Genomic DNA, 10,229 nt, shown 5'->3' with positions numbered 1-10,229 from the left:
CCTACATCCACTGTGTCATGTATTGCTCTTAGTATCAATGGGTCTATCCTCTGCCCAGCCAAGCTTAAGTCCCTCTCTAGCGGGCGTCTCCCTTTTATAGAGTAAGGAGGACGCGTACACAGGCGTTGGACCCCGACAGGTGGGCCCAACAATGATGTATATTATACTAGATAGATACTAATGGTGGTATAGTGATGGAGAATCTCTTGCCGGATACTCTTCATTGTCTTGTAGACTCTCTGACCGAGGGGAGTCTGCTCTTGTCCCATCGGCGAGGCGCTCGTTGAGGTAGTGTAGCTTGCGGCGTAGTCTGCCGAGGCTACCATGCCGGCGTCATAATGGGCGAAACCGAGCCGTCGTGTCCAACTGGCATTATAGACTGACATACGCGGCGAGGGCGGCGCCAGCGACTGCACTGCGCGCCTTGGTAACACGCAACCAACAGTGCAACCGAGCAAAAACCGCCTCGGGCTCTGCTCCGCCTACCGCATTGAATGCGGCTGGTAGACGAGTCTTCCAGGGGAAGCCATGCGGTCCCGCGCGCGTGGCCGCACCCACTGATACGTGGCGGCTCCGGACCTGCCCCAGGCGGGGTGTCGGTTCCTCCCTGCTGAGGGGTCCGGATAGTATATGGGGTCCGGGACCCGGCGGGGGTCCAGAACTCCCTGGGAGGTTCGAGGTCCCCAGCTGTTTTGGCTGAGGGCTATCTCCTCCGGGACATGTGGCGTCACCGGACCCTCCTCAAGCGGGGAGCGGGTCCGGGGCTGTTTGCCGGGAGAGCAGGGCTCCGGACCACAGGGGTCTGGCTGCTCGGCCGTCAGGGCGTAGTTAAGGATAACTACGAGACTCTTGTCCAGACACAGCAAGAGGGGGTATCCCGTCCTGGGGTACCGACAGTCCCTAAAACAACTCTAGAGCACCAAAATTTATGAAATTTGTTAAATTAAGACGCATCTTTTGTGGACTTGTGTTGAATTTGTTTATGTAATTATGTTATTTGACAGTTTATTTGTACATGTGGTCAATTATATATTGGTAATTATCCATTATATATATTATGATATTGTATTGGTTTGAAAGTATTTGTGGGCGTTCAATTCTCCGGTCCTAAACTACCGAACCAGCGGTTCCACCAGTTCTTTATGGTTGGACCAGTGAACCAGCGAACCGATAGCCTCACCGATTCGATCTCCCATAAGGTCCTAATAACTATGGATAAGATGCCGCTGCGGTCTCATGCAGCAAGAATCCATCTGTTCCTCTCTCAAACATAACAGAAATCAAGGAGAGATTGTTGATGCTAGGCCTTGAGCATCCTTCCTCCCGCTCTACTTCGCCGGGGCTGGCAGAGCGTGACGCCACAGCCTCTGACCCCCGCGCGCCGAGACGGTGCTCGAGGCATGGGCCAAGCGGATGGGCCTTGCACCGGCCAGCATCTCGGATTATGGCGCCGGAGATAGCTACACGGGGAGAGAGGAAAGAAAGGAGAGACGAGAAGCTTACCGGCAGGGAGATCCGCCAGAGGGGAGGGCGAGCCAAGTTGCCACTGCCGGAGGGAGGACGGCGCGCCCGCTGCCGCCTACTCACTCACCTCTGTGCCAAAGTGGAGGAGCCTGGCGGCGCATGCACACTTGTGGATGGGGTCGCGGGGGGAGTGTCACGCCACGGGTCGACCCTATCCACCCATCAGATCGACCCTATCCACCCTAAATGGACCATTTCTCATTTGATGCCGACCCGGTGGCCGGTGGCCCATTGACCTTACTATTATCTGTCGAGCCAGTGACCCAGTGGGTCGACCCGGTCCATTCTAATCTTGAGGCGCCACTATAGATGTCCATCCGGGCCGCCCGGCCCATCCCGAGTCCGAGGCCGCCCTGGCCCGGTCACCTCCGGGCCGTGCCTGGCCCGGCCCTATTACTTAACGGGCCGTGCCGGGTCAGCCCACGGGCTACGCCGACGGCCTAGGCACGGGCACATGGGCCTATTTCGTGCCGGGCCGGCCCAAAAAGCCTGCAGGCCGCCGTCGTGCTCGTGCCGTCCGCAGCCCGCACGCCGGCGTCCGCCGGCCGGCCACATTTGCTGCGCCCACCGGTCGGACCCCGCGCGGCCGCGCCCATCGATGCCGCGCGACCGGCCATGCCCGCCAGGCACCGGTCGACGCAGCCACACCACCGGCCATGTCCGCCAGTCGCCGCCGCCGCCCATCCAGTCATCGCCGCGCCCGCTGCCTCGCCTCGCTTGCCGCCGCCATGCCCGCTAGCTTTCGTCGCGCCGGTCGCACTAACCTAGGCCAGATCGGCCGAAGAGCCGGCCGGATGCCTGGATCTGCAACTCTGCCGGTTGGATCTACTGCTCTGCCAGAGGGAGGGGCGGAGCCTCGGCCCGCGGATGCGCGGAGACGGAGGGAGGATGGAGGGAGCTCAGGGAGGGAAGGGAGCTCCGAAGCGGGCGAGCCGCGAGCGTCTAAGGTTGACTGGAGGAGAGGATGGAGGGAGGGAGGCGTCGGAGGTGGGGGGATGGAGGCGTCGGAGGCGCTGCCGTGCTGGTGTCGTTGTCGGGGAATGACTGAGGAGAGGGGGGGAGGGGGAGTGGAAGAGGCGGAGGGAGGGGGTGGTGTCTGTTGGGCCGAGGTAGCGGGCCGCCAACGGGCCAGCCTGTTAATCCGTGCCGGGCCGTGCCAGCCCACGGGCTGGGGTGACGGCCCAAGCCCGGGCACGACGGGGAGCGGGCCGGGCCGGGTTTGGGCCGGGACAAAAAACCGTGCTATCAGGCGGGCTGTCGGGCTGCGGGCTGCATGGACAACTATAGGCGCCACAGATTTTCATTATAACTTAAAACGAATTTTCTCATTCACCTCCAAATAAGTGCTGAGCCGATAAAACTAGTAATTTTCATTTTGATGAGTCATTTTTTTGGTACTGTAGCATGGAGCTGAAGCAATTGAGAGCCCTTCCAAATAAGATCTAAGATAAAGACATACCGATCCATATAGTGATTAATCCAGAGGGAGGGAGGGAAGGATCGAGAGTGTGTGTGAGAGAAGGGAGAGCGCAAGAGATAGGAGCTAGTTTCATCTAGTTCATATTTTTTTGTTTCATAGGAGCTAGTACATTGAGAGCGTTTTGTTTCACAACGCTATGCGTAACACTTAGATGCGGTGACAAAAATAACGAGATCATGGAATTAAACTCTAAATCTTTTTGAAAAGAGGGAATTAAACCGTAAATTTTGGAAGGCCCTGGCCCTGATTCATTTCATCTGCCCCAACACATCTGGTAGGAGATCGAGCATGCATATACCACCTGTAGCCATGATGATTACATGATGGCGCAGGCTTGGAGCGACGTGGTCGTGGCGTTGCTTGCATGCCCATCGGCCATCGTCATTCCGCGCTGCATATGGCTGCGTGGATCCACATCGTCAGGCTTTTCTCGCCGCGCCGCCCGGCCCGGTCCATCAGGGCATCATTAGGGCCATGATGGCGAGTGGAACTTCCTTGCTGCGGATGGCCGGCTCAGGTGCTGTTTCACGCTGCTGCTCGCCTGCTCGAGCACACTACTGCATCCTGACGTTCACGGGAGCAAGCGCCACCGCGCGCGGGCCGGGGATGGGGCCGGGAGTGGACTCTTCACGTCCCAACAAGATTATTAATTTTTTAGTTTAAAATTGTATAAGATTAGAGTCCGACCTTTTTAGGCTCCGGCTCTTAAATTTTATAGTTCAAAATGTTGGGCCCTTTACCACCTCTAGATGGGGGTGCGGTAGCTCAGGCGCCAAACCTATATATCTTCCGAAAGATTTTTTCTTCCCCACCTTCCAGTGTTTGAGATTCGTGCAAACAAATAACAACCGTTGGATCCACACATCCCAAACCCTATCTTCCTCACACCCCCCAACCTCCCTCTCTCTCTATCCCGCGCCACTGCTCATGCCCGTCGCCGCCTGCGCACCGACCACCGCCCGCCGCCGCTCCTCGCCTGCTGCTTCCGCGTGCCCCGCCCCCGCCGCCGATGCGCCTGCCTCTCGCCGCGACTGCCGCTGCTGCGCGCGCCGCACCGCGGCCTCCTCGCGTGCGTCCTCGTCGTGCCTGCTGCGGGAGCACTGCCACCGGCTGGGCGCCGGAGCTACGCCACGCGCCGGCGACGTGCTCCTGTGCTGGCCCGCCGGAGCTCCGGCGCCGCTGCCCGCCGCTCGTTGCCGGCGCCGGAGAAGAAGGTGGGAAAAAATTGAGTTTAACATTTTCTAAACACTGATTCAACATTTTCAAAATACTCATTCAACATTTTCAAAATGCTAATTCAACATCAACTGGGTTTTAATGGGCTTTATAGATGATTTGCTTAACCATCTTACACAAGATGTATAGGAGCCCCCGTAGCTCACGGCATGCAGGGCGCTGTGGTTAAAGTGATTGCGTGCGTGCTCTCCCCATGATCGATTTTTCCTGGTCATGCTTGCTGCTTGAGCAAGCATGCTTGCTCGCTCAATTTTTCCAGCAATCTAGTTTATTTGGTAACCGTACGTTTCCAAAGTCAAACTGTTTTTGCTCGCGGGGGGCGCGCGGCCATGCATTTTGCATGCCAAGCGGGTGCTCCAACTCTGCCTGTGCTCTGCTGACAAATCGATCACGACCATGCTGCAGTGTGCATGATGGGGCAAAATGGAGTGCCGGCCGGGTTTCGTGGGTGCAATCATCACGCGGCCGTACATGCCATGCAAGCCAACAGGCAAGCAGGACGACGTTTGATCGATCTCTAGCAGTAACAGCTAGCCCACGAGGCTGCAGGCTGGTCAGGTGCGGGATAAGGATATAATCACGCGACGCGGCCGTTCGGTCGTCGTAAAATTAGGCCCTGTTCGCTTGTCTTGTCCCGGCTTGATTCGGCTTGTTTCGATTTGTTTTCTCTCACAGAATACTATTAAATCAGCCAAAATTAGCCGGCTTTCAGATCAGCTGAACACCCCCTAACCACACAACGACGCGAGGAATCAGAGGTCGCGCGCGGCGGGCAAGGGCAACGGGGTGTGCATGCCGGTCAGCAGATCAGGCATGCATGCGCCTCTCTCTGCAGCAGCACGTACACGTCCTTTTGTCCTTGGGCCTCCCAATAATTCTCCCCGACGACCGGCCAGGCCATGCCGCGCGCCTCGATCCGGCGAATGACGAGGGCCAATATCATCATGCTCGCCGGCCCGCCCTCACGGCGGCAACCTTGCCTCGCCCTCCGTCGTCACCGGGCTGGGGCTGGGCAAGCGGGCGGCGCCATGCGCATGGCGGTGACCGATCGGTCGGGCCAGGTCGACGCTTCGTCGCTATCAGGTACTCAGATCTGCTTCTTGCATCGGGACTTCCCTCTTGTTTGTCACGATGGCGATCAACTCGGAACAAGCTAACTAGAACCTAGCAGTGCTTGGCGTTGGCCGGAGGGCGGAGGCGGTAAGCCTTCACCGCCAGCCGGCCGGCAGCGTGGACCACGTACGTACGGCACCACGCACGCCATCGGATTCCCTAGGGGACAGGAGCGGAGAAACCATGACCATGCTGCGCCCCGGACCCGGCGGCAAAGGAGGCGGCCGATCGCTGGTGATGGTGGGCGGTGGGCCGGGCCAAGGGCAATCACGGGGAAATAATTGCGGGGCCCGCCGGCGGGCCCGGGCGGAAGCCGTGAGGCCGGCGGCAAAGGAGGCGACCGTACTAATCATTGCGCCTGGGGCGCTGTCGGCCCGACGCCGACCTGCGGGCCCGCGCAGGGATGATGGGGGGAAGTGGGGGTGTGGGGGCACTCGACGCCAAGCGGGCCCGGCGCCACTGGGGCTTGCTTTGTTTTTTCTGCTTGGGCTCCGGGGGATTCCTTCGGCTCAGGCGGCCCAGCGCGCCGCGGGGACGGGCCCGTCCGCGTGCACTCGTGTCGTCCTGGGAGCAAGTTCTACCGTACATGTACACTATACGTACATGCGCGGTCCTCTACGAGAACTTCACAACAACTATACGATCAAGTAAAGCACGGGACTGCCGGTCCCACAGGTCCTGAGGATCGCTCGCTCGCCGTGCGCGCGGCTGACATTGGCCTTTGCCGCCATAACTTCCCCCAGGCCCTCAGTCCCTCACCGAACGTCGGCAGCGGATCGAAGGTCCGCGTTACTCCCCGTCGTACGTTCTCCTACCAGGCAAACCATTGACTAATGGCCATGGGCGGCCAGAGACCAGTCTGCACGGTACCTGGCATGAGAGAGATCAGACGACACGCAGTGCAAGATCACGATCAGCCCGGGGCAGTACCAGTGTAGCACCACTTGCATGCACGCACCTCGGACACCGGCCTCCGATCCGATCCGCCACGTATAAAGGCTTCCCACTCCCTACTGACCAGTCTTCCAAGCAGGGGCGACTCCCGTTATCCGCCGTGCTAACCGAGGGTCCCCCTTCTGCACGTCGTCTGCGTGCCCGTGGCCGGCGGCATGGCCGCCGGGGGGGCGGGCCGCGGCCGGCCCCTCTCTCGTCTCTCCCCACCTGCCTGTTGCTGTTGCGCATCAATCGTGCAAAGGCTGAGCGCGGCGGCAGGGCTGCTGCAGGATGGGCTCCCTGGGCGCCGGTCTGGCTTTACTGGTACTAGAACATCAGGCGCGCGTTGCGCGCCCTACCAATGACCATCATAATAGAGACGAATGTAGATTTCAATAGACATTAAAATATGCATAATCCTTTATGAGTTTTGTTATACAACAACATATACCAACTGCAACTGGAAAGAAGCCAATTTCTGGAATCAACATTCTAACAATTGGAGTTCAAACTGAACACGTTAATTTGCTCGTAGAACAGAAGAATACATTAACATTCTAGAATTCCTAATCAGTGACGTCTCAAGAGTAAAATGCTCTGATTTTGATTACATTGTGCATGCTAGTCATCAAATATATCACTGTCAAATAAAAACCACTTCCCTAATTCCTGTTTGTGCATGCAACTTGGAATTTTATACCAGCAAATTGCTTCAGGTTTGTACTGCACTTTAGGGTAGCAGAAATCCATGAGATTGCTGCATAATGAAGATGCCATAGAAAAAGCAAACCATGTAACCCATTGAGAAGTTACAACCGAAACACAATTTCAAGTAGTGCTACTGTGCTACAGGTCTATACAAATGTCAATGCAGCCTCCAATCCGAAAGGAAATAAAAAAAAGGGGGGGGGGGCAACCCAGTGCATGTAGCTCCCGCTTGAGCAGAGGGTCAAGGGTCCGACCACTTGGGTCTTTTTGTATGTAGCTTTTCCCTGCATTTCTGCAAGAGGCTGGTACCAGGACTTGAACCCGTGACCTCATGGTCACAAGGCATCAGCTTTACCACTGCGCCAAGGCTCCCCTTGTAAAGGAAATAAAAAAGGTTGCAAAAAAAATTATTTCAAGTGCCATCTTGCATTAGAAAGGAGTCTCATTTTGCAAACTACATATGATGCAATCTATAAAAAGTGCTATAGCTACTCCGCGGTGAATCTAATAATATCAAATGTAAAAGCTTGCTCAGATAATGTAAAGGGGCAAAACTTGCTCTTTCTTATTGACTTTCTCAGCCTGTGGCACAGGAACATCAGCCAAAAGAGGAAAACAGTAATCATGAAAAGAAGCAGGACGTGGTTAAGAGAGTATTGCCTCTACAGGGACCGGGTCTATTAAAAAACATAGATGCCTCCAGACAAAAACAATGACATGCTAAAAGTAAACTATCATAAAGCTGCTAATGTTTATGCTAGACTCGTATGTTCCTAATAGGAGAATGAATTCAACCTGCATTTATACTCTGAATCATTCATGGCAACAACTAAAATATATCAAACATCTCAAGACAAAGACAAGTCATTCCCTATTGTGTGAGTTCTACATTGCATATTGCCATATCACACATGAAATTGGCAACACCAAACAGCATGCTATCAAAAGTATCGTCATCCAAATAAAAAGGTCTTATTCTTACCTTGTCCTGGCAGCCGACATCCCAAACAGCAAAGCTAATGCTCTTGAATTGTTGAGGAAAAGAAGCCCGTGAAGCTTCCAAGTCACTGAGATCAGATTGTCTAACAGTCAAACTTGGGATCATTAAATCATCATTATTTGTGACATGTTACAGCATGTGACGATATATTTTCTAGTGAACAAACTAACATTAAGTCTTAAGGCAAGAATAAATTGACAAACAAGTTCCTGCTATTGTCCGAAATATGATCAAATGGGATAGCTAAGGTACAGACACACATTACCAAAAAAATACTAATATTTGGATGAGGATCCTATGTTGGCACCAAAATTATAGTCATCAGAAGCATCCAGAAAATAGCAAAAAGCATCTCTAAAAAATTATAAGGACAAGCTCATTGAACATAGGTGCCCATTGTAGAGGCACTTGAAACTTCAAGAAATACTTCAAGTCTTGAAGATCAGGTTTATCTGGGAGAACAAACTGTAGAATAACATAATCAGCTAAATAGCATCCAAACCATTGGAACAAACAGATTACGATGATTCATGCTTACCTTGGCATTATTGGACTCCACACGAGAGAGTTAGCGAGGGGGCGTCAACTGCGGCTGCCTGTATGGGGATTGCACGATCTCTTGCCCGCCATTGGCCAGCAGCTCCGCTTAGCCGTCAAGAAGCTGCAACTCAAGGCCGCCCATCTGTCCTTTGGCACCGGTGCCTACTTTTGTATGTGAACCACAAAAAAGGCATGAAGCCTTAATATAAATGATTTCAATTGATTTGTATTTGTCAATGAAAGAATGTACAAATGAAAATAAAACCAATGAAACAAAATATGGGAATTTGCTGCTGACATATTTTGCATGACAAATTTAGCGCAGAAAATTGTTGAATACTTTTTTGAAGTTCACTTTATAGCAGCTATGATAAAATTGGAGGCAGAAGAAATTTCTGGAATCAAGTCAAGAATTATGAACAAATATAGATGGCATACCACAGTTTGTCAGTACAATAAAAACTGGATGGATACCATTGGCATCCTTTACAGCCTGGTTATTCTCCAGCAAAGCCTATAGGTAGTTTCAGGTGTTAAATACCATAAGAAAACCTTTAATCATATTGAGCAAATACCATAGGATTGAAAGGAAAAAATAATATATGCAGCTAACTGAACCTCCTGCAGTTCCATCATGCTAGCCAGAGTCTGCTTTGACGAATTCAGTAAGTCCTCATAGGCTTGCTCCATCTGCTTATCATGATTGCAAAACATTGCTTTGGTGGGTTCCTGCAATCATAATCAGAATAAATTTGAGTTTAGAATCCAACCTAGTGACGATCCTGCATCAGAGAGGGAACAGGTACGAAAATCCCAAGAAGATGCCGCAACAAACTGAGAGCGAGACCTGGGGCTGCTAGTTAGAAGTGGAAAACGCCATCTGCAGCAAGAATCTCATCTCCAGGGTCATGTTGCCTGCAGGGAACATAACGCAAAGATAGAAGGAGGAATCTCACCTCCTGCAGGTTTTATTTTAACCCCCTTGTACTGCTCGTTTAGTCTGTAGCAAAGATTGCACATGATTTTAACCAGTAGCTAATATTGTGTTGTGTGCAGAGATGTAGTTAAGTAGTTTAGAGCAAGGGATCACCGCTGTATCGACGGCCGGTCCTTTTTCGCCGTCGCGACGCACTGCGCCGCCAATGCCAACATCCTCTCCACGGCCGCCATCCTGAGGTCCACAGCCACCACGGCTTCCTCTCTGCACTTCTGTAGCGCCTGTATCGCATGGCATGGAATGACGCCCTGGGTCGCTGAGATCTCTCCACTACCAGGATCGCTGCCCCAGGCAAGCCGCGCGATTGGCGATGCTCGCGGCCGCGGGGGCTCGCCCCTTCGAGCTCGGGGACGAGCAACGGGAGCTGGAGGCCGAGGCCGAGCTCCGCAAGATGGCGCCGCCCAACGACCGCACCATGCTCATCTTCTGTACCAGAAAGGGAGGGAGGGGGCGCGGGCCGACCTGGGCACACGGCGGTCTCTTCCTCCCTCTCCTTCTCCTCCTCCTCTTCGCGTGCGCGGTGCAACCGCTGCCAGCCGCTCCGCGAGCAGGCCCGTCGGATCTCCGCCGGCCCATGTCGCGTGGAGGGTTGAGGGGCACCGCCGGGAAGAAGGCCCCGGATCCACGCCGGCCCGTGCCGCGCGGAGGGATGAGGGATGGGGAGGGGTGCCGCCGGGAAGAAGGCACCGGATCCACAC

At 54.1% G+C, this 10,229-nt stretch overlaps 1 long non-coding RNA gene across 2 annotated transcripts; it reads right to left on the bottom strand.

The window, feature by feature from the left end:
* Positions 1-6,785: 6,785 nt before the first annotated feature.
* Positions 6,786-9,881, bottom strand: LOC120660826. Of its 2 annotated transcripts, none has more exons than XR_005669745.1 (7): positions 9,625-9,881; positions 9,382-9,534; positions 9,153-9,263; positions 8,973-9,048; positions 8,533-8,699; positions 7,977-8,446; positions 6,786-7,367 (listed from the first exon to the last, which is right to left on the bottom strand). It is a non-coding gene; the product is annotated as an uncharacterized LOC120660826 (long non-coding RNA). The 2 variants fall into 2 exon arrangements; XR_005669746.1 differs by having other exon boundaries at positions 7,977-8,061; positions 9,625-9,874.
* Positions 9,882-10,229: the final 348 nt, after the last annotated feature.

This window comes from Panicum virgatum, chromosome 2N (genome assembly GCF_016808335.1).
Source record: "Panicum virgatum strain AP13 chromosome 2N, P.virgatum_v5, whole genome shotgun sequence".
Lineage (NCBI taxonomy): Eukaryota > Viridiplantae > Streptophyta > Magnoliopsida > Poales > Poaceae > Panicum > Panicum virgatum.
The sequence above is the reverse complement of the archived record's forward strand: the minus strand, read 5'-3'. Positions and strand labels throughout refer to the sequence as shown.